General features: G+C 36.5%; 1 protein-coding gene across 24 annotated transcripts in view; it reads right to left on the reverse strand.

The window, feature by feature from the left end:
• Positions 1-23,123, reverse strand: part of PTPRD (protein tyrosine phosphatase receptor type D) — a 2,474,579-nt gene that overhangs the window by 1,526,051 nt on the left and 925,405 nt on the right. For all 24 annotated transcript variants that reach the window (XM_060410987.1, XM_060410960.1, XM_060410965.1 and 21 more), the window contains exon 5: positions 13,083-13,124. The gene's annotated coding sequence lies outside the window, so the exon portion shown is untranslated. The remainder of the gene's footprint in view (positions 1-13,082; positions 13,125-23,123) is intronic.

Here is a 23,123-nt window from a genome sequence, read left to right on the forward strand (position 1 = left end):
TGGCAGAGAGTGAAGAACTAAAGAGCCTCATCGTGAAAGTGAAAGAGAATGAAAAAGTTGGCTTAAAACTCAACATTCAGAAAACTAAGATCATGGCATCTGATCCCATCACTTCATAGTAAATAGATGGGGAAACAATAGTAACAGTGACAGACTTTATTTTTGCAGGACTCCAAAATCACTGCAGATAGTGACTGCAGCCATGAAATTAAAAGACGCTTGCTTCTTGGAAGGAAAGTTATGACCAACCTAGACAGTATATTATAAAAGCAGAGACATTACTTTTCCAATAAAGGTCCGTCTAATCAAAGCTATGGTTTTTCCAGTAGTCATGTATGGATGTGAGAATCGGACTATAAAGAAAGCTGAGTGCCGAAGAATTAATGCTTTTGAATTGTGGTTGGAGAAGACTCTTGAGAGTCCCTTGGACTGCAAGGAGTTCCAACCAGTCCATCCTAAAGGAAATCAGTCCTGAATATTCATTGGAAGGACTGATGCTGAAGCTGAAATTCCATTATTTGGCCACCTGATGAAAAGAACTGATTCATTGGAAAAGACCCTGGTGCTGGGAAAGATTGAAGGGAGGAGGAGAAGTGAATGACAGAGGATGAGATGGTTGGATGGCACCAACGACTCAATGGACATGAGTTTGAGTAGGCTGGGAGTTGGTGATGGACGGGGAAGCCTTGTGTGCTGCAGTCCATGGGGTTGCAAAGAGTTGGATGCAACTGAGCAGCTGAACTAAACTGAACTGAACTGATGATTTCTCACTTCCAGTTTTCAACATTCCAAAGGGTACAAGTTCTCATATTCCCCATAATGAAGAATCCCCCAGAAAGCTGACTGTTTTATAAATTCTTACAGGAAGTATTATAAGAAACAGAATTTGTCCAGAAAATTACTGCTCAAGGAATTAGGAGATCATGTGTTTGTTCTGACAGTCACTGACTCTGTGACCCTATTCAAGTTACTTAATAGCTCAGCGATTCAATCCATCTGCAAATGGTGATAAATATCAGTTCTTGTCTGCTCCTCAGGTATGTTTGGGGGCAAATATGTTAGCACATATGAGATACCTTAAAGAAAATACTTCAACTATATATATATTATATAAATTAAATTTTAATATTGTTGCATTGCGATTACAGCTATTGACTAAATACTAATTTATTTCAAATAAGACTCTCTGGTGAATTCACATTAACAAATTCACAAAATCTAACTGGAGATTTTATTCCATCACATGTCACGAATGATTGGATTGCATCCATTCTATAAAGAAGTAGAATGTAAAGTATATTGTTCAGTTGTTTCTGCAGTTGGCATTTGGGAATGGCCCATGTGATTATGATACCTAAATTGTCATGTTTTACCTGAATTACTAGACATATTTTCAATGAGAAGAGCTTAATAGAATAGCAGATAATTTTCTAAGTAAAATGACTGCAAGAAATTATTGCTTTTTAAATCACAGGTTTGTAAACAGATTAAACATTGAGGGCTATAAACCTTCCAGTGTTTCTCAATCAATGAATTATACTCCTCAGTATAATCTGGAAATGCCCAAACTTCATTATATATGTAAAGAATAATAAACTTTGGGGTGGAATCAAAGAACCTACATTTTAAACAAGGTCACTAGATGGTTTCTACAAAGATACTCAGGTTTGAGTCTTACTGTAGGAGCTGCCTCTGGTCCAGGAAGCAAATGAAGCAAGTACATACTGCCAAATATCAGAAACCAAATACTGAACTTTCCTGTGTAACAAAAAGTGATAAACTCTTCCCCTTTAAAAATCACTGAGTATGCTGTCTTTTGGGTAAACGGTAGACAAATTAGAAATTAATCATATAATCCTATTTTGGGGGGTGGGGGGATGTTTTGGGAAAATGTGGGTAGACTGAACTAAAAAAAAGGAAAGAAAGAATTGAAACTCCAGTGTGCTGTATTTTATGAGGATCCACAGGTATTTGATTTATGGAGAAAAGTAGGGCTTAAAATTTTTTTCATTCTCTTTCTTCTTTAAGATCCTGAAAGCAAGCCAAACTGCTTTAAGTTCTCAAACATTTTGATACATTTATTAAGGGTTTGTTCTTCTAGCAACTATCAAGACAAACTGGGTAAAAATATCAAAACAAAGTATGGTTGTAATGTCATTATTATTAAGTGGATATAGCTTTAATATTTTGCTTCCATTTATAAGGTCATGCCATGTGGAAAATTTCAATAATTAGAGAAAAGAATATAGAGGCAAATGAAAAAAAAACATGAAGATGTGATACCCAGTGGCAGCTAGTGCTCTCACTTTGGTGAAAATTCTTCTATGGCTCTACATCAGTTCAGTTCAGTTACTCAGGTCAAGTCTGACTCTTTGCGACCCCATCAACCACAGCACACCAAGCCTCCCTGTCCATCACCAACTCCCGGAGTTCACCCAAACCCATGTCCATTGAATCAATGATGCCATCCAACCATCTCACCCTCTGTCATCCCCTTCTCATCCTGCCATCAATCTTTCCCAGCATCAGTGTCTTTTCAAATGAGTCAGCTCTTCGCATCAGGTGGGCAAATTATTAGTTTCAGCTTCAACATCAGTCCTTCCAGTGAACACCCAGGACTGATCTCCTTTAGGATGGACTGATTGGATCTCCTTGCAGTCCAAGGGACTCTCTAGAGTCTTCTCCAACACCACAGTTCATAGTCGAACTCTCACATCCATACATGACCATAGGAAAAACCATAGCCTTGACTAGACGGACCTTTGTTGGCAAAGTAATGTCTGCTTTTCAATATGCTATCTAGGTCGGTCATAAATTTTCTTCCAAGGAGTAAGCATCTTTTAATTTCATGGCTGCAATCACCATCTGCAGTGATTTTGGAGCCCAAAAAAATAAAGTCTGACACTGTTTCCACTGTTTCCCCATCTATTTCCCATGAAGTGACAGGACCAGATGCCATGATCTTCGTTTTCTGAATGTTGAGCTTTAAGCCAACCTTTTCACTCTCCTCTTTCATTTTCATCAAGAGGCTTTTTAGTTCCTCTTTACTTTTTGCCATAAGGGTGGTGTCATCTGCATTTCTGAGGTTACTGATAATTCTCCCGGCAATCTTGATTCCAGCGTGTGCTTCCTCCAGCCCAGCATTTCTCATGATGTACTCTGCATATAAGTTAAATAAGCAAATGAAAAGGGTGACAATATACACCCTTGATTTACCCCTTTTCATATTTGGAACCAGTCTGTTGTTCCATGTCCAACTGTTGGACATGCTGTGTGTCTAACTGTTGCTTCCTGACCTGCACACAGGTTTCTCAAGAGGCAGGTCAGGTGGTATGATATTCCCATCTCTTGAAGAATTTTCCACAGTTTATCGTGATTCACACAGTCAAAGGCTTTGGCATAGTCAATAAAGCAGAAATAGATGTTTTTCTGCAACTCTCTTGCTTTTTTGATGATCCAGCAGATGTTAGCAATTTGATCTCTGGTTCCTCTGCCTTTGCTACACCAACTATACAACAAATCCAGGCCTGTTGCATGGATTTTAAAGTTTTTCTAACAACTGTGGAGATTTCAGGGCATGTGTGCTGAATGTAAAATATCTAGTTTACTTGGCAGTCTCTCGTGTAAAGTACAGTAAAACAAGCAAATGAAATTTAAATAAAAAAAATAAGTTTGATCACAAAATGCCAAAAAACCACTACCAACTGTAGAATATGATTACATTACAATTTTAACTATAGTTAAATTTACATATATTTACATATATAAAGATAAACATAGACAATACGTATTTTTATATTTTTAATATGAATTTATTTTAATTGGAGGCTAATTACTTTGCAATATTGTATTGGTTTTGCCATACATCAACATAAATTCACCACAAGTGTACACGTGTTCTCCATCCTGAACCGCACACACCCCCCACCTCCCTCCCCATCCCATCCCTCTGGGTCATCCCAGTGCACCAGCCCCAAGCATCCTGCATCATGCATCAAACCTGGACTGGAGATTCATTTCACATATGATATTAGACATGTTTCAATGCCATTCTCTCAAATCATCCCACCCTCGCCCTCTCCCACAGAGTCCAAAAGACTGACTGTTCTATACATCTGTGTCTCTTTTGCTGTCTCGCATACAGGGTTATCATTATCATCTTTCTGAATTCCATATATATGCATTAGTATACTGTATTGGTGTTTTTCTTTCTGGCTTACTTCATTCTGTATAATAGGCTCCAGTTTCATCCACCTCATTAGAAATGATTCAAATGTATTCTTTTTAATGGCTGAGTAATACTCCATTGTGTATATGTACCACAGCTTTCTTATCCATTCATCTGCTGCTAAGACATCTAGGTTGCTTCCACATCCTGGCTATTATAAACAGTGCTGTGATGAACATTGGGGTACACGTGTCTCTTTCAATTCTGGTTTCTCAGTGTGTATGCCCAGCAGTGGGATTGCTGGGTCATACGGTAGTTCTATTTGCAATTTTTTAAGGAATCTCCACACTGTTCTCCATAGTGGCTGTACTAGTTTGTATTCCCACCAACAGTGTAGGAGGGTTCCCTTTCTCCACACCTTCTCCAGCATTTATTGCTTGTAGACTTTTGGATCGCAGGCATTCTGACTGGTATGAAGTGATACCTCATTGTGGTTTTGATTTGCATTTCTTTGATAATGAGTATTGTTGAGCATCTTTTCATGTGTTTGTTAGCCATTTGTATGTCTTCTTTGGAGAAATGTCTGTTTAGTTCTTTGGCCCATTTTTTAATTGGGTCGTTTATTTTTCTGGAATTGAGCTGCAGGATTTGCTTGTATATTTTTGAGATTAGTTGTTTGTCAGTTGCTTCATTTGCTATTATTTTCTCCCATTCTGAAGGCTGTCTTTTCACCTTGCTTATAGTTTCCTTTGTTGTGCAGAAGCTTTTAATTTTAACTAGGTCCCATTTGTTTATTTTTGCTTTTATTTCCAGTATTCTGGGAGGTGGGTCATAGAGGATCCTGCTGTGATTTATGTCGAAGAGTGTTTTGCCTATGTTCTCCTCTAGGAGTTTTATAGTTTCTGGTCTTATGTTTAGATCTTTAATCCATGTTGAGTTTATTTTTGTGTATGGTGTTAGAAAGTGTTCCAGTTTCATTCTTTTACAAGTGGTTGACCAGTTTTCCCAGCACCATTTGTTAATATGATTACATTATATGTTAATATGATTACATTATAATTTTAACTAGTTAAATTTACATATATTTACATATAAAAAGATAAACATAGGCATATATCTACTTTTATACTATATTTTTATATGTTACTTTTTCATGCCATTTACTTTTTAAAAACATCTCATCATCATGAGTACTAATATTAACCAGAAAATAATTAGACCTTTAAAGCTGCTGCTTGCTGTTTCATCTCTTTCATTTATTTCTAAGAAAAGGATTCCCTCTTAAAAAATTCCTCTATAGTCCTCTTATTTTCAGATTGATATTTCCTGGGAAATTCCCTCTTGCCCTCAATATCTCTCAGCCCTAAATTCTACGTTTAAACCGTAATATGTAAAGAGAGAGAACATGAGTGTTAATTATCTATTTCTAGAGCAAGAGGGTATCAGTGATTCATTAGCCTCTAAGCAAATCAAAGTGCACAGCTTCTTTCAGTCTTTCCCTGTTCTGATGACTTATAGGAACACTTCTTAGTGTTATTTACTACATTTTTCCTTGGATGCTGAATAGGACCAGATAAGCTTAACATTTCATTTAACAGGTATTTAAGACACACAATGTTCTAAGTGGACTGTATAGATTATTTTACTGACTTCTTAGAACCATCATATAAGGTAAAAGTCATTCCTGTCTTTATACGAATAGAGAATTACTGATTCTCAAGGAGAGTAAGTTGAATGTCTATACAATTTGTCATTGTGGAACAGGTGGGTGAAGCAGGAATGGGGAACAACTACTCAATTGGTAATGAGTTGTATTTGAGGTGGTAGAATATTCCGAAACTATACTGACATGGTGAATGTATCACTAATGTACTAAATGTCTGAGCATTGCAAAGTCGAGGCTTTTGAACTATGGTGCTAAAGAAGACTCTTGAAAGTCCCTTGGACAGCAAGGAGATCAAACCAGTCAACGCTAAAGGAAATCAGTCCTGAATATTCATTGGAAGGACTGAGGTTCAAGCTCCAATACTTTGGCCACCTGATGCAAGGAGCTGTCTTATTGGAAAAGAACTTGATGCTGGGAAAGATTGAGGGCAGGAGGAAAATGGGGCAACAGAGGATGAGATGGTTGGATGGCATCACTGACTCAATGGACATGAATTTGAGCAAACTCTGGGAGAGTTCCCTGAAGGACGGGAAGCCAGGTGTGCTGCAGCCCATGGGTCACAAAGAGTCAGACTCAACTTGGTGACTGAACAACAACAAAAAATTTATATTTTGTGAATTTTCACTCAATTAAAGATAATATAGCAGAGATCAAATCCAGTCTGATTCCAGAAACCACATTCTTTAGCATTATATAACACTGCCTCTTACATGGCTATATTAGTTTTCCCTGGTAGCTTAGCAGTAAAGAATCTGCCTGCCAATGCAGGAAACATGAGTTCAGTTCCTGAGTTGGGAAGATCCCCTGGAGAAGGAAATGGCAACCCACTCCAGTATTCTTGCTTGGGAAATTCCATGGACAGAGGCATCTGGTGGGCCACACTCCACAGGTTCACAAAAGAGTCAGACATAGTGTTTAACAACTAAACAACAACAATTTAAAAGCATAGCAATGTGAAGTCTTGATTGTGTGGGCAAATAACTATGACAGCATATATATATATACATATATTTCCCTGTTTCTCTTAATAAGACAGGAACTGCCTTAACCATAAATAAAAACACACAGAAGCTAATTCTGTGGGAGTAAAAGGCCTTATATTAGATAATGTCTGATTTCTTATAATAAAATAAATAGTGCTATTTTCTTTTAATAGGAAAAATTAAGTCTGGTATGGCAGAGTGTCATATGTTTGGGAAACCCAAGAGTTTGAAGGGGTCATCCTGCAAGATTTGCTCCAATAGCTTTGACTATCTCATCCTTATGAAAGTGAAAGAGAAAGTCACTCAGTTGTGTCCAACTCTTTGCGACCCCATGGACTATACAGTCCATTGAATTCTCCAGGCCAGAATACTGGAGTAGGCAGTGGTTCCCTTCTCCAGGGGATCTTTGCAACCCAGGGATCAAACCCAGGTTTCCTGCATTGCAGGTGAACTCTTCACCAGCTGAGCCACCAGGGAAACCCAAGAATACTGGAGTGGGTAACCTATGCCTTTTCCAGAGGATCTTCCCAACCCAGGAATCAAACCAAGGTCACCTGCACTGCAGGAGGATTCTTTACCTGCTGAGCCATCAGGGAAGCCCTGGTATCTCTGGTATAAGGAAGGTATCTCATCCTTATAATAGACTTCTATTCTTGATATTTCCCCAAGGCTTCCAACTTACATGTAAAACTACCTTCTTACTGTTTCCTTATCTGGACTTCTAGATAATATATTTTTATTTTCTCCACCATCTCCTATCAGCCATCATATATATATATATATTACTCAACATACTAACCATAAGAACTCTTAAATCTTAGCAGTTAAACAGTAGCACTCCTTCCATGAAAAAATACATAAAGAGGTATTTCACTGAAAGGATACAAAGATGCCATGTAAACACATTAAAAAGTGTTCAAACTCACTAGCCATTAGGTAAATGAAAATTAATACTACAGTGAGATATCACTGTGCATCTATCAGAATGGCTACAATACAAAGACTGATGACACCATATGTTGCCAGGGACACAAAGAGAAAAGGTAGGTGTCACTCTGAGTTTTCTTCTGTTGGCTTGCAGGCAGCTACCATCTTCCTCTGTGCTCACATGACTCCTTTTTGTGCATACAAAGGATGGTGGAGTAGTGGGGGTAGATTCTTCTAAAACCACGGATACTATCAGGTCATGAACCTACCTGTAGGTCATGTACTTTAATTACCTCCTAAAAGCCCAGCCTCTAAATACAGTCATATTAGGGTGAGATCTTCAACATATGAATTTGAGGAGGACACAATTAAGTCTGCAGCAATTGCTTTTCTCTGCTGTATAACAAATTACCACAAATTTAGCAGCTCAAAACACACATTTATTAGCTTGATGTTTATGGGCATAGGCCCAAGCATGACTTGGGTTAGTCCTTTGCATGGCTGCAGCCAAAATATCAGGTTCTTATCTGAAAATTCCGCTATCAATATATCCACTTTCAACTTGTATGGGAAAAGCAAAGTGTTCTCCTTTACTCTCACTCACAATGCTTCTGACACCAGATGTGTGGAATTTTACATCATGCATTTCTCAGATACCAAGTCGGGATCCTAGAATAAAATCCACTTCTGACACCAGCCAGAGTCACCGTAGCAAAGATCTTACAGGTTAAGGGCTCAATTTCATAAGACTTCCCCACTTCCCCAAAAACACTGAGATGCCAATCTCAAATCCAGATTGTTACCTGTGCTTTTAACCAACTAGCTATAAATCAGAAGTTCCCATGACCCTTGTCCTTGGATTTGATTAATTTGCTAGAGTGACTCACAGAACTCAGGAAAGCAGTTTACTCACTAGATTCCAGGAGATCTCCCCAGCCCAGGGACTGAACCCAGGTTTCCCACATTGCAGGCAGATTCTTTACAGGTTGAGCCATAATTTGAGCCCTTATTACAAATATTGATCTATTAAAGTGTATGAATGAACAACTAGATGAAGAGACATAGAATGAGATCTAGACGAGCCCTGAGGGCAGGAGCTTCTGTTCAATGGAATTTTGGTGTGTCACCATCCCAGCATGTGGATTTATTCACCATAAGCCCTCCAAGCCATTTATTTAAGTGATTTTTTTTTTAAGTTTTCATCCTGGAGATATGATCAATCATAACTCAATCTCTAGCCTTTCTCCCCTTTCTTGAAAAAACAGGAGGGGAGACTGAAAGTTCTAATCTTCTAATCATGCCTTGGTTTTATTTATTTATTTTTTTAGTGACTACCCCCATCATGGAGCTATCTAGAAGTCACATCACTAGAGTGAAAAAAGATTCCTGTCTCCCAGAAAATTCCAAAAGGTTTTAAGAATTCTGCATCAGGAACAAGGGTCAAAGAACAAATATTACAACAAAAGATACTCCTAGTACTCTTAGGAAATTACAGTGGTTTTAAGGTTCTGTGCCAGGAATTGGGGGCAGATATATATATGTGTGTGTGTGTGTGCGTGTGTACATACACATACATACACACATACATATATGTACATATATTTATATTTATTATTTCACACAAGTTTACTCAGGGTGTGCGCACAATATACCTTATGACTATAGGAATTACATCCTTGACTTCTTGCTGGCTGTCATCCAGAAGCCACTGTCAGCTATAGAGGTTTTCAGTTTCTTGCCATGTTGCCCTCTCCATGGCAGCTTACTTAAAGGCCAGCAGGAGAGCAGGAGCCAATCTTCTAAAAAATATATAGTCTTATATAATGCAAGGTACATGTGGGAGTGTAAACTCTTCAGTGCTGTCACAGAACAATCACAGGAGTGGTACCCTGTCACCTTCTCCATACTCCATAGGCTAGAAGAAAGTCAGAGGTTCTGCCCACATCTATGGGAAGGGATTACAAAAAGGTATGAACATCAGCAGTTAGGACTCAGGAGTATCACACAGGATGTGTCCAATGCAATTATATAAAATATAAAAGACATCAAAGTATAAAAAAAAAATCACACGTATATCTACCACATAAACATAATCACTGTTAATGACGCTGAATGCATTTCTTTCTAGTCTTTTTCTGTGTGCTCTCCTTGATCCCTGTCCCCTAACAAAAGCACATCATGTGCTGAGTATTTCTGTGTTTTCATGTTTTATATAAATATGTGTATAAAAGCATATGCATAAAAGAGACATGGTATTATAATCTATTTCAGAGTTTGACCTGATTTTTAAGAACACAGCCTCCTTAAATGATCTTCAAAATAATGAATTTTACTATGATGTAGTAGTAAAATTTTTACAATTATGAAGTTGTTTATTTATAACACATTTATTAAATGTCTTAAATATAATTTATTTGGCAGTTTCCTTATAATTTGACAGCTAATTTTGTTCCTATTATCATGTTATAAGTAACACTATGATAAACATCTTACTCCTACAAAAACAACCTTCAAATATAACTTAAAATTTACCTTCAAGAACAGGTGGGAGGATTTCACTTTCCAATTCCAAATCCATACTATCGTCTCTCTTAGTTCAGACAACAGATTCCTAACTGATTTTCCTGCCTTTTTTTGACACCTTCCCACCATTGTGCTTCCACATTTGACTGATATCCAACCAATTGATCATCACCTTTTAAGACACCTGAGTATCAAGCCCTCCAGGGAGCCAGACTGATTAGAATGACCTTTTCATAAGGCCCTCTCATTGCCACCTCACCCTTGTATTATGTTACCGCATCGTTTTAAAATGCCATGTTTCCCAGTCTTCTGCTTTTCATTTCCCTGAAGGCAGAGAACCTCTATTTAGTTTCTTCTCTGCACTCTTAGCACCTAACACTGTATATGAGATACAGTATTTTCTCAATAAATGAGCTGAAGTAAAGTATGAAAACTAAGATAATTTGGGTGTGTAGGAAAGATGTATAATTTTTCTAAGCCATCTACATTTTACAATATGGTTTTTCGTCCCTGAGCACACTAACAAGGGCTAAAATTAAATCAAAGACATGCAATACACTCTTGTACAACATAAAGACCCTTTTTATCAAGGGCAAATTTTTTGGCTATTCCACACAACTTGTGGGATCTTAGTTCCCTGACCAGCAATTTCACCCAGGCCCTGGCAATGAAAGATGGTCCTAATTACTAGACTGCCAGGGAACTCCCTCAAATGTAATATTTTTAAAAAGGAACCAATATAAAAATGGCTAAGAAGTTCACAACACTTCCTTATCAAAAAGATTGTGCAAGGATAAAGACATATTATACAGGCTTATATAACCTCAAATTTACAAATGCAGAGTCATTTCTCTTCTATTCACAGAATGATAGAGATAATTATTTACAAGTTTAACACAAAACTGAACTCATTATAGAAATGGGAAGTGGTAAGAGAACATTTATTAAATGTCTATTATGTAACATGTATAAAGATGTGCTTTATGACAAATTTATCATTTTAATAGTCACAAAACCTCTGTGAGAATTATTGCTAAATCCATTTTATATCTGAAATAACCTGGCCAGGACAGCTAGTGAGTGACAGAGTGGCTCTTAAAACTCTGGAAGGTCCGATTTCAAAGCTACAATCCTCCCACTTCCTCACACTGTGAGGACACCTAGGAAATGCCCTAGTTTTCAGTTCATTATCAGAAATACTGCTCCGCGGATTATCAGGGGAAAAAGTAGTACTGACTAACAGCAGGCTTGAGGTTGAGGCTGCACATCTATTGGAAACCGAGATTATTTGCATTGTGCTATTTGATTTAGTTCCCTGCCAAGTGTCATGCCAGAGCCCTGACACAACAGAGGTTTGTGCCTGGAGCCATTCATTCCCTGTCTGGCAGAACACGTTGGCTGGCATACTTTCCTCGGATATTCTAAAGTCACACTAGTCTCTGAATAGACGCTGAAAAATGACTAAGAGGAAAAGCTTATGAAAAGAGGAAAAAAAAAAAAAACAAACTAAGTGTATTTCAATTTTAAAATCTCAGAAAATTATCCAGATATGCAGATGAGTAGTTTATTCTTTCCTGGAAGGGTAACATGTGGAACACATAATTTAGAGCCAAATTTAAAATATAAAAGTGTATATAAGCCTATTTTCAAAAAATAACTGTGCATAAAATAGAACAGACATCAATTATTATTCATGATGGCATATATAGCCACAATTTTTCTTATAACCATGAAACAACTTCCAAGTTTTCTTTCAATGTAAAGTTACTTTATCATGCAGAAAAATAAAAAGAACTGCCTTGCCAAATTCTGTGTGGGGTTGGAAGGACCCCAAATAGAATAAATGATCTAGAGAAGATTTAGAGAAATTATAACAGACATTTGTGAATCCATTTGATATTTAAATATCTCTAAATGAACAACATCAAAGCTTGTATCAATACTTTATCACTTGAGTTCCTCATGTGTTAGTTCATCTTTTCATCCTACTTTCTCCATAGCAAAGAACTGGGTTTAATTGCTCCTATCTGTGAGTTTCAGTTTTACTTTAAATAATCTTCATCCTGTCCACTACAGTCCTTGAGGATCTCAGTCTCTATGGTCCTAACTCAAATTTCCCACCAAGTACTTTTTATTTACAGTACACATTTTCTTTTCAGCTCTCTCTTAGGATTCAAGGTTACTACAATTCTTGATCTTCGCAATGTTCTATGTTCCATTTTTTTTTAATAACAGAATTCAATTTTGAAATCATAGGCATCCTTTATCAGCCTTGTAACTGACCCCCTTATCTTTCAGGTACCATATTAACATCTTATTTAGCTATATGTGTACTTATTTTCCTGCTTGCTTCCTATTTTCATGCTGATTTGTAATTTTTAACTAATGTCAACATTTGATTTGCCAAAACTAGACACATGGGTAGTTTTTGACAGGCAATTTAACTAACCTATATCCTATTTCAATAATTTACTCATCAGCATCATTAATGACTATGTTAAATACCTTCCATCAGCCTTAGAATAGCTCCACTGCTTTGTTAACAGGCACATTAGCAACAATAGTTCTTTGAATATAGGTTGTGTGGATTAAGGCATCCTGTGGCAAGACAATACTATGCATTTAACAATTAGACTTTTTAATTCTGTTACTTTATCACTAGAGTCATATTTTGCCAGATCAAAGAGTATATATCATATACATAAACATGTATTACAATTCCATACAGCTAAGCCTGAGACAATAATGCAATTATTATAACATTTGTATATATTACTCATGAAGAAAGTTTGAAATATATTTTAAATAGGCATACCTTTGACCAAGGCACATCCTGCTGTGGTCTCAGGACAGGAACCTATTGTGAAAAATACATATGCATACTTATTAATACACTTAGTATTAAAAACAGATTGAGAAATACCAATACATAAAACAGGAACATGCTTTAAACTCAAACATTGCTCAAAATAGGAATCTGCCCATTAACTTCTAAAAGATGGTCTTTTTGTCTTTTATAGATGAAGTTCATTAAGAAAAAGTGGAGATAAATACTCTGATATAACACTCAATTTGAATCTCCAAATGAACACTATTCCTTTATATCTTAAAATAAATGTTTTTCACAGAAAGAGGTAAACCCTGATACATAAATTTCAGGCAAAAATTGAGACATTACTTTTCAAAAATGCTAAATGAATTATTATATTCAAAACAGGAAAATTATGAGACAAGTTTCACATGTTTTATAATAACAAAAGCCTTAGAATATTTGTTGATCAAAAATGGCATCAGAGCATCAATTAGAATTAACAGAGAATCATTTTCACATCAGTAATGTTTCAAACTTTCATGCAGTGAAACTAAAATATGTGTAGATAATAGATTTAAATACATTCAAATCAATTTGAGTACTTTAGAAACCAAAAGAGGAAACAGAATCACATTTTGATACACTAGAGCCCAATATTTTCATCACTTCTATTTCATTATTCAATTAGATGCAGTGACACACTTCCAAATGTGTTCAAAGACCCATCCACTCACATAAATGTACAGATGTAAGTGTAAGAACTCTATTTTTTTGCAGGGAATGAGGCGTTTTAAGTGGTATCTAACAGCTATAATTCTAGGTTCTGTGTTTTGCTTATGCTCCGGCATGACTAGAGGAACAGAAAATCTCAGTAAATGACAGGGAGGCACTTAAAGTTTTCCACCAGTCAAGCAAGAATCCAAATGCCTAACATTCATGGGAGTAGAATTATAGGGTGAAGAGAAAGTACAAAACTTTAGATAGTCAGCATTACAGCCAGGGTAATGAATTTATCACAGAAAAAGCATAGTGTCAACAAAGTCAGGGCTGAATTCACAAAAAACACTATCTCCATATCCTAAAATATCCACTTCTCTGGCCAGATAGGAATAATTAGGGTTTTAAACGTAGGATTAAGGGTACTTGCTTTGATTTTTCTGAAAGGAACATATACTCCTTTAAGTGGAAATAAGTTGCAAGAGGAAAGGAAGGAGACATATTTCAAAATAGCGGTTTAATTGAACTTAGCATAGGTTAGAATTAAAAGGGGAAAAAAGACTTCGGATGAGAAAATGGGGGAAAAGGGAAGAATAAAATGACAAGAATAAAACACCTATAGACTCAATAAGGAAAAATTTAAATATCAAACCTGATAGACAATATATTTGGAAAGCTATGTTTTGATTGGTTGTTATTTTTTATATATCATGATGGTAACAAAGGGTTTTCCCTCATAGCTCAGTTGATAAAGAATCTACCTGCAATGCAGGAGACCTGGGTTTGATTCCTGGGTCGGGAAGATCCCCTGGAGCAGGGCATGGTAACCCATTCCAGTATTCTTGCCTGGAGAATCCCATGGACAGAGGAACCTGGCAGGCTATAGTCCATGGGGTCACAAGAGTCAGACACAACTTAGCAACTAAACCACCACCATGGTAGCAAAGGGGAGGTGGTGACCTATCATCATTTCATTGACATTGTTTAATCGTATTTTTGTGTGAAGTTTTTTTTTTTTTTTTTTGGTATTTTTCCAATGCTGTATAGGTTTCTGTGGTACAATAACATGAATCAGTCATAACTATACATATATCCTACCCCTGCTGAGATGCAGATGTAGAGAACAGGCTTGTAGACACAGTGGGGGAGGGAGTGAATGGGACAAAGGGAGAAGGTAGCATCAACATACACACTATGGTGTGTAAGTGGACAGTGGTGAGAAGTTGCTGTGTACCACAGGGAGCTTGGTCTGGTGTTCTGTGATGACCTAGAGGGGTGAGATGGGAAGTGGGGGTGGGAAGGCTCAAGAGGAAGGGGACATGTGTACATCTAATTGTTTTAGTACAGGCATTTTCTACCAGGTGTAATGTCCTTCCACCCTCTTGGCCAGAGACATTCACCAAACCCTGGAGACATTTTTTGGTGTCCTAACTGGGGGTGGGGGTGGGGTGGGAGGCTACAGGCATAACTAGTGGGTAGAGGCCAGGGATGCTGCAAAACATCCTACAATTCACATGACAAGCTTCCGCAATAAAAGGATTTTTCAGCTTAAAATATCAATCATGTTCTTAAGTTGAGAAACCCTGTTTGAATTAGCAGGGGATATGGGAGCCTCCTGCTACATAAGCTCTTCAAAAACCCTTCCAAATGATGAGATTATATCATTTATGTAAAGTGAGTCTTCAGCAAAAGAGTTCTAACCCTAGTCAACAGTCCTACTTAAATACTGCACACCTAGTACTTAATGAAGCCATGCACTGAATTCAGGTTGATCAGATAACAGCCACAATGTTTTGTGTCAATCTGAACCCTATAGGGAACTACATCCTCATTCCTTTTCTCAAATGTTATTTAAGGTCAGAAAATATTTTAGTGGATTATCATTTTTGTTAGTCTTGCTCTTAAAGAACACTAAATTCAAGGTCATATATCACGATGCTTGAAATAATTCAGTTTAAGAGATATTAGATTTGTAAAATTATACAAATATCCTAATACATCAAATATTAATTCAATAGTTAACAATCAAAATAAAAGGTTTTTGAATATTACTGTTCTACTTTTTAATGTACAGAAAATAACAACTAAATTTCGTTAAGGAAATCTAAGATATATGGCTATTGAATACTTTCATAAAAAAAATATGTGTATGTAATGACTTTGACTAAAACTAAACTTTGAAAACAGTTGTTACTATTTAAGATAAACTAAAGTATAATTCTGCACCATTCTCATTTTGTTCATTTGAGAGTTTCTTTATCCCATTGCTAAGGGTATTTAACCTGTAAACTACAATGTTTCCTTGATATTGATTTAGTGATATTTACAAACTATAAAACATACTATGCTTTAATTTGTTGGCTGCCTTCAAGGAACTTCTCTGCAAAAGCCAAAAATCTCAGGAGGAAATTCCCTAAAACCAATCATTAATTACAGATGAATTTGTACAGCTAAAAGTGATGCACTAGGGAAAGAAAGAGGAATGTTTCTATTTTTGTAATTCAGAAGAGAAGCCTTAATTTAAAGAAAGCATGCTGCTAAGTTGCTTCAGTCGTGTCCGACTCTGTGCGACCCCATAGACGGCAGCTCACCAGGCTCCCCCATCCCTGGGATTCTCCAGGCAAGAACACTGGAGTGGGTTGCCATTTCCTTCTCCAATGCATGAAAGTGAAAAGTGAAAGGGAAGTCGCTCAGTCGTGTCTGACTCCTAGCGACCCCAAGGACTGCAGCCCACCAGGCTCCTCTGCCCATGGGATTTTCCAGGCAAGAGTACTGGAGTGGGGTGCCATCGGGAAATGGTCAAATATGCACAGCAGTGCAATGCCACAGGACCTATAGGTCCTTACTATGTTTTGAGCACAAGAAGTGTTCTTACCAAAGTATATCTAAGCCAACAGTTACTTCATCAGAGCAGAAACACTGTTTTACTCCAAAATAAACAAACAACACTGTGATTTATGCCCTTATATTAAATATGAGTGCTTTAGAGACTTTGTTATTACTCTCACCTTTACTAATGATTAGTATCCAATAAATTTAACTATACAATTATATTTCAGCAATTTTCAGATACAAAGTATTTTAAACTATTTCTTATTCCTGTCTTTTTCTTTAGTCATATCAAGTAAATAGTTGTTAATGTACACATGAGTCAGTGCGTGTATTTAAAAGCTACATTTAACTTTTCCATGCCTTATTCATACTGTGATATATGGAATAACTTTATGTCATTTATGGTTACAACTGGATGTATTCATTTCCATGTTACATACAATGGGTTTGCAAGCATAAGCCATAGAACTTATCATGGAAGACTTTCTCCAGACTATATCATTTTTTCCTGTCAAATCTGTCAGAATATCATAAGGATAGGGGCAGAGTTATTCCACACTACCACATTTAAATGTTAGGTCCCTAAAAACAGTAATGTTTCAACCTATCTCAGAGAAAATTTTCACTCCATTTTCATTTCCCTACTGATGAATGACCCAATTTCAGGAGCAAGTTCAATAGATACGCTCTGTTATGCCAGACTTAGAAAGCTAACACAATTTGTAATTTCTAAAGTATATTGCAGCTTTACATAAACATGTAACAGAGGTAAATCTTATCTTAGACAGTCTTCTATTTTTCCTATTAATACTTACCTTTCTGTATAATGGGCTTATTGCATAATCAATGTTCTCCTAATGTTCCCAGGTTTCAAGGGCTTGTCTATCAGTGGACACAGCTTCTCTTTCTTGCCTCCCCAAATATACTCTTAAAGTGGTTCTCTCTTGACTTAAAGAATCTAACACAAAGATTCTAATTACTGAAAATAGGTTGGCCTATATCTATCTTCGAGGGTATTTGTTTGCAAAAAGTAAATAATACTGTTTTTTATAGAGCAGCTTCGTGTGGTATTTCATTTTGTCTTGATAGTAATGAACAAGTGTGGGACAATTGCCGTCTTCTCTCATTGACAGCAGTAGTATAAACTGGAAAGCAATTTTCCAGCCTGCATCAAAGACTAAAAAATATGTGCCCCCTTTCCTCCGGTTATTTCACTTCTGGGACTCTCTCAAAAGGACATATCAACAGAAGCTGACAAGCATTTATGTGTTCTGATAATCCACTTCACTACTCTTCCTGCAAAATGGTAATAGTTTAAATATCTCCTAAGAGAGAAACTGAATTACTCTCATGGGTGAGGAAATATTGTATTTTAATTTGCAACCATACTCTCAAAAAATTTTAACAGCATGGGAATATAAAGTGAGCTTCAGAATTTTAGGTGAACATCACAATACAATAGGGTTCAGTTATATAAAAGTAAATCCACAGTTTCAGGAATTCCCTTTAGTCTTGCTCCCCTTAAAACAGAGAGCCAATGAAACACTCAGTTCCAACCAGTAGACTAAGTTTTTCAGCAGAATCCTTCACTACCTTGGAAGGAATAGGGAGAAAGAGATTTTGCACAGTTACAATCTGTGACTACAAACTGGCAACTGCTTCACTCTTGAAATGACCTGTCTCTCCCTCATTACACCCAAAATAATCGGCAAAGATGACATCCAATTGCAACTTTCCTTTCTCATTTGGAGGATCAAGATGAAGTATTTTTTTCTTCCCTAACAGAGGTATCACAAAGCATCCCATGGCCGAAGCCATGAAGACTGAATAATATTCCATACTTTGACCTATCCTCTTTATCATGAGGTACATGCATTATTTTATTGGAATGCAACAGGCTAAACCTTGCTGTACCATGATCATCAAATGAAAGTTTAGCAATCTATATTTTCAGAAATAAAACATTGTTTTATTATTTTGTAACCTATGCTCTTGGGCAAATCATTGATCCTCACTAGGGATGATGATTGTCTGAATAATCAATCTCATAGTGAACATTATCAAGTATAACAGCCCACTAAAATCATCCACCTGAATAAATATATGTACCTGTAAAGTCATCTTCTTTATATGAACAACTAATTCTATTTATCAGACACTGAAATTTTCAGTCTGAGAGAGCCAGTAGCAATGTGGTTACCAAATTATATGTATCAATGTGATTTAGGCACCAACAGAAGTCTCAAGCTGGTTATAAAAAAAAAAAAAAAGATTCTATGTAAATGCTAAGCACTACAGTAGGTTACACTTCATATATATTTTTTTTGTTTGAATTTTGTGAACATACTGCAAATCTGATAATTCTTAAGTGTTGCTTATCATATTCTCTCCCCATCATGTTCATGATTGCACTTCATAAATGTCCAAATTTCAAAAAAATCAGAACCTACAACTGAAAACAAAGCAATGGATTTAATGTGGAGCAACAGCAGCACTGCCCTTATGCTGGGTTTTCCCATCATTATTCAGAATGTAGTATTAGCACCTTGCAAGGAGGCAGGATAGAGGGATCAGGTCCCTTATTATTTCTGAGAGCAGGACTTGAGCACCAGTTAGTTTGAAGATTTCAATGTTCCATTACCATCAGTCAATAACTAGCATTTATAGATCTGACACCCCACTGGATCATCAACTAATTACATTAATAATCAGATCTCATTGTCCCTTGTCTTCTTAATTATAACCACAGAGAGTTTTGTCCATGAAGGTCACTTGTTTTATGGTACTGCACAGACATATCATCATTAATACTTCAGTTAAAATATTTCTATGAAGCTGAAAGGCTGGCTCCTTGTGAATTTTAATCTGTGTTTTTTGAGAAAGTAGAAATCAAGTTCCTAAGTTACAGCTTTGTCAGAAATTCTGTGTCTTTGGGCAAGTCATTTAAACTGTCTGACCTCATTTTCTGAATTGTAGAATGAAATAATTAGAATTTCAATCTTAAGATTCACTTAGTCTTGACTAGTTGTTCTACCCCTAAACTTTCTTTGGGGAAGAAGAGTGGAGTTTCATACAACACCCAGAAGCCAGAATCTTCTAATTAATCTGTCTTTACTTCTTTACTTACACAGTCTTTTGTTTTGTAATAGGCATATTATCCCAAGAATGAATTCTATTTGTGTCCTTCTTCCACTAATGTTCTAAAAGAGCTTTTCATCACCTAAGACAATATATAAACTCAGTTTTGGCACTTTATGAAAAAATAGTTCCTTTCTTGCTTATCTCCCACAATCCACTTATGTCACCCTTCTGCTCTTGAAAAAATAAAAATAGAAACACTTGCTGTTCCCTGAATATGCTATTTTCTTTCACTTCTGTGTCTTTCATATTTTTTTCTTGTTTTCTGAATAATATTTTCCCGTTTTCTCTTCTGGCTAAGTTCCTACTCAGGCTGAGCCCTTCATAGCTCATCTCATACCATGCCCCTTCCATCCTTTCCTTGAATTTATTTACATGACCCTAAAATGTGTATTTCCTATATGCCTTGCATTTCTGTATCATAACCCTGAACTCCCAATTTTTGCTTTAAAGGTGAGTCTCTTCCAAATACGTCTCAGTTTCTAAACAGGAGGGACTTTGCTGTTCGAATTCTCTTATTTAGCACCTAGCACAATGTTTGGCACATAATAGACACTAAGAAAACATTTACTGAATAAATGGATTAAAAATTAACCATGTTTCATATAATAATTTATTATTACTTGCTCTTTTTTATATATAAAGAATACCCCAAACAGTCTAATCCTTTTATTTTATAATAACGAATATGCTAGTTTAGTAACTAATCAGCCATTACATGTTAGAATAGAGATGGTGACTTTCACTGGACTTTCCCTTATATTTAAAATTATTTTTTTCAAAAAATTAAGTTGAAAACAAAAAAGAAAGATCGATGTAGTTTGGTTAAGCACCATTATCCTCTTTCCAACAGCTGTTCACTTCCACTTCATAGCACATCAGACAGCAGACCTTACCCATTAACTAGATAATAACCAGCTAATTTTACACACACAGTTTCCAAATAGTCAGCATATACTTCCTCACATCTTCTTGGTTGAAAGGCATAAATTCAGAGAACCAATTGCCTAGTCATCCTATAAAAATACTTTTTAATTTAAGCATCCACGTGAGGATATTCTGGATACCACTGAAAAGTAGTTTTATAAATGTGTACCTTGTCATATATAAATTCACATCTTAAAAGAGATAGGATATCATGTCTAACCTGTATTATGTATGTTAAGAATACTGGAACTTACAGGAAGAAAACTAGATACAGTCATCTCTGGGTTTCAGATTTTAACTATAAAATGAGATGACAAAAATTTTTTTTTTTAAATCAAGTTTAGAATTCCTATTTGAGCAAAGAAAAAAAGCCATGAGTATCTGTTTCCAATTTCACCTAACATATATCCAAAACACACATAAATAAACATGTATGTGTCCAATCATGCAGATAAAGGAATAGTTGTCAAAAATTAAATATACCTCTTAAATATGTAATTTTAGAAACATCAGTATTTTACACTGATTTCAAAGAAAGATCTTACTGTTCTTTATAAAGTATATTATAATAAGTGAAAAGCAAAAATTGCAAGTGTCTACAAAGAGAATTAGAGTACCATTCGGTTCCGTTCAGTGCTCAGTCATGTCCGAGTCTTTGTGACCCCATGGACTGCAGCACACCAGGCCTCCCTGTCCATCACCAACTCCTAGAGTTTACCCAAACTCATGTCCATTGAGTTGGTGATGCCATCCAACCATCTCACTCTCTGTCGTCCCTTCTTCTCCCCCTTTCAATCTTTCCCAGCATCAGGGTCTTTGCAAATGAGTGAGCTCTTAGCATCAGGTGGCCAAAGTATTGGAGTTTCAGCTTCAACATCAGTCCTTCTGATGAACACTCAGGACTTATCTCCTTTAGGATGGACTGGTTGGATCTCCTCACAGTCCAAGTGACTCTTAAGAGTTTTCTCCAACACCACAGTTCAAAAGCATCAATTCTTCAGTGCTCAGCTTTCTTTATAGTCCAATCCTCACATCCATACATGACTACTAGAAAAACCATAGTCTTGACTAGATGGACCTTTGCTGACAAAGTAATGTCTCTACTTTTTAATATGCTGTCTAAGCTGGTCATAATTTTCCTTCCAAGAAGCAAGTGTCTTTTAATTTCATGGCTGCAATAATCATCTGCAGTGATTTTGGAGCTCAAAAAAATAAAGTCTGTCACAGTTTCCATTGTTTCCCCCTCTATTTGCCATGAAGTGATGGGACTGGATGCCATGATCTTAGGTTTCTGAATGTTGAGCTTTAAGTCAACATTTTCCACTCTCCTTTTTCACTTTCATCAAGAGGCTCTTTTAGTTCTTCTTCACTTTCTGCCATAAGGGTGATGTCATCTGCATATCTGAGGTTACTGATATTTCTTCCGGCAATCTTGATTCCAGCATGTGCTTCATCCAGCCCAGCATTTCTCATGACGTACTCTGCATAGAAGTTAAATAAGTGGGGTGACAATATACAACCTTGACGTACTCCTTTTCCTATTTGGAACCAGTGTGTTGTTCCATGTCCAGTTCTAACTGTTGCTTCCTGACCTGCATACAGGTTTCTCAAGAGGCAGGTCAGATGGTCTAGTATTCCCATCTCTCAGAATTTTCCAGTTTTTTGTGATCCATTCAGTCAAAGGCATTGGCTTAGTCAATAAAGCAGAAATAGATGTTTTTCTGGAACTCTCTTGCTTTTTCTATGATCCAGAGGATGTTGGCAATTTGATCTCTGGTTCCTCTGCCTTTTCTAAGACCAGCTTGAACATCTGGAAGTTCACGGTTCACATCTTGTGGAAGCCTGGCTTGGAGAATTTTGAGTATTACTTTACTAGTGTGTGATATGAATGCAATTGTGCAGTAGTGTGAGCATTCTTTGGCATTGTCTTTCTTAGGGATAACACACTTTTCAACAGAATCAGCCCAAAGTGGTTTGTCTGTGAACCATTGTATAAAATACTCTCTGAATATAAGAAGTGAGAAAGCCTGGATACAGAGGATACTCCAAGGGTAGGGATAAGGTCTAACTGATTCTCTAATTAATACCAATGGCGAGACCAGAGAAAGAAATCTAAAAGGGATCACTCTAAACAATTATACATAGTTGCCTAATTGAAGCGTTACCTGTGAGATCTTTTGAAGAGCTGCATGGAGATATGTAACATGTCAAGTAACAGAACAAGTGTAACTCACCAAATACTGCCTAAAACCAAGTAGATTCTCAACAAATATTAGTTTCCTTTCCCCAAACTAGGCTAAAATCTTTGATATTGGAGTTTATCCTTAATGAGCTTTCAGAATTTCTCAAAAGGCCCTTTCTCTCTGTCCAGGAGGTTTTGACATCCTTCATTTTCCTAAAAATAGTACTTCTGCTATTATCTACTTGCTA

The sequence above is a fragment of the Ovis aries genome, chromosome 2 (genome assembly GCF_016772045.2).
Source record: "Ovis aries strain OAR_USU_Benz2616 breed Rambouillet chromosome 2, ARS-UI_Ramb_v3.0, whole genome shotgun sequence".
In the NCBI taxonomy this organism is placed as follows: Eukaryota; Metazoa; Chordata; class Mammalia; order Artiodactyla; family Bovidae; genus Ovis; species Ovis aries.